Source organism: Crocodylus porosus, unplaced genomic scaffold, assembly GCF_001723895.1.
Source record: "Crocodylus porosus isolate Cpor-Errol unplaced genomic scaffold, CroPor_comp1, whole genome shotgun sequence".
Lineage (NCBI taxonomy): Eukaryota > Metazoa > Chordata > Crocodylia > Crocodylidae > Crocodylus > Crocodylus porosus.
In genome coordinates, this window is record NW_017728894.1 from 56,540 (window position 1) to 57,975 (window position 1,436).

The window sequence follows — 1,436 nt, forward strand, 5'->3', positions numbered from 1 at the left end:
CGGTGGGGGGCCATGGGTGGATGTTGCAGTCTGGCTGCTCCCAGCCCCTCTACCAGGGGCTGCCCCCGGCCTCCCCCCAGGAGTTTCCAGACCGGTGCCATTGTTGGCCCCCACGGGCGCCTCTTGCCCCTCCCTGCCGGGCGCCCCCCCCTTCTCTTCCCCTGCAACTGGGACAGAACCCAGGACTGCCAGCTCCTCCCGCTAACCATTAGTCCCTCCACCCTTCCCGGAGCCACAAGTAGACTCTGAGGACCTGACGCACGGGGCTGGCTCTAACCGCTAGACCACAGCTGGGCCCCCAGTCCTGGGGGGAGACTGGGACAGCAGGGGGGGGGGGGGCCTGGGGACCGGGGACGCCTGGCTCCTGTCCAGCTCTGGAAGGGGGCTGGGATCTAAGGTGGGGGGTGTGCAGGGGGGCTGGCAGGCCGGACACCTGGGCTCTCAGCCCTGGGGCGGGAGTGCAGGATGGAGCACGGGCAGGGCGGGGGGCTCGGATGCCTCCAGCGCTGGAGGAGAGCAGGATCTGGGGGCGGCGCAGGAAGGGCTGGGAGCCCGGACACCTGGCTTCTCTCCAGCTCTGGGAGGGGACTGGGATGGGGGTGGAGGCATGGGGGGAGGGAGTCCGGAGGCCCGGGTTCTCCCGGGCTCTGCGAGGGGCGTGGGGCTGGCAGGCCTCCACGGGGAGACCCCATTGCCAATGCCCCCTTTCCGGGGGGGGGCAAAGCCAAGCTGCCCATCCAGGTCAACCCCCACCCCAGCTGAGCCCCCCAGCCTGGCCCCTGGGCGCCGGGCAGGCCTGGTGTGGGTGGGCCGCGGAGCGGGAAGCGGGCGTGTGGGTGGAGGATGTGCGTCAGCGCGGGGGCCGAGGCGGCGCGTGGGAGCTGATGACAGCTGGGCCCAAAATAGCTCCAGCCGAGCCCGGCTGGGCCAGCCCCGGGGGGGGCAGAGCTCTAATCCTGGGGGGGCCATACTCCCAGCCAGGGGCCTGGGTCTCCCCCAGAACCCCCCCCGATGCCCCCACAAGCCCATTCCTGGGGTCTGGCAGCACCGGGCTGGAGGGGCCTGGGGGCTGCAGAGGCTCAGGGTGGGCTGCACCCATGGCCACCAGGCTGTGCAAGGGGGGGGGCTCGGATGCCTGGGCTCTCTGCCCGGCGCTAGGCAAGGATCGAGAGCCGGGGGGGTGCTGGGAGCCAGGACTCCAGTTCGGGAGGGGAGTGGGGGGGTACAGTGGTTAGAGCAGAGGGGCTGTGAACCCGAAGGCAGGTCACGTGGCCAGGAGCTGGGACACCCCCCGTGCAACGGGGAAGGGGGTGCTCTGTTCTTGGCACACAAGGTGCAGGTTGGGAGTGTGGGGCACCGGCAGGGTTGAGGGAACAGGGGGCTGCAGGGTACCTGGAGGGCTGGGGGGGGTGCAGAGGGCTGTGGGTCAGGAGTGA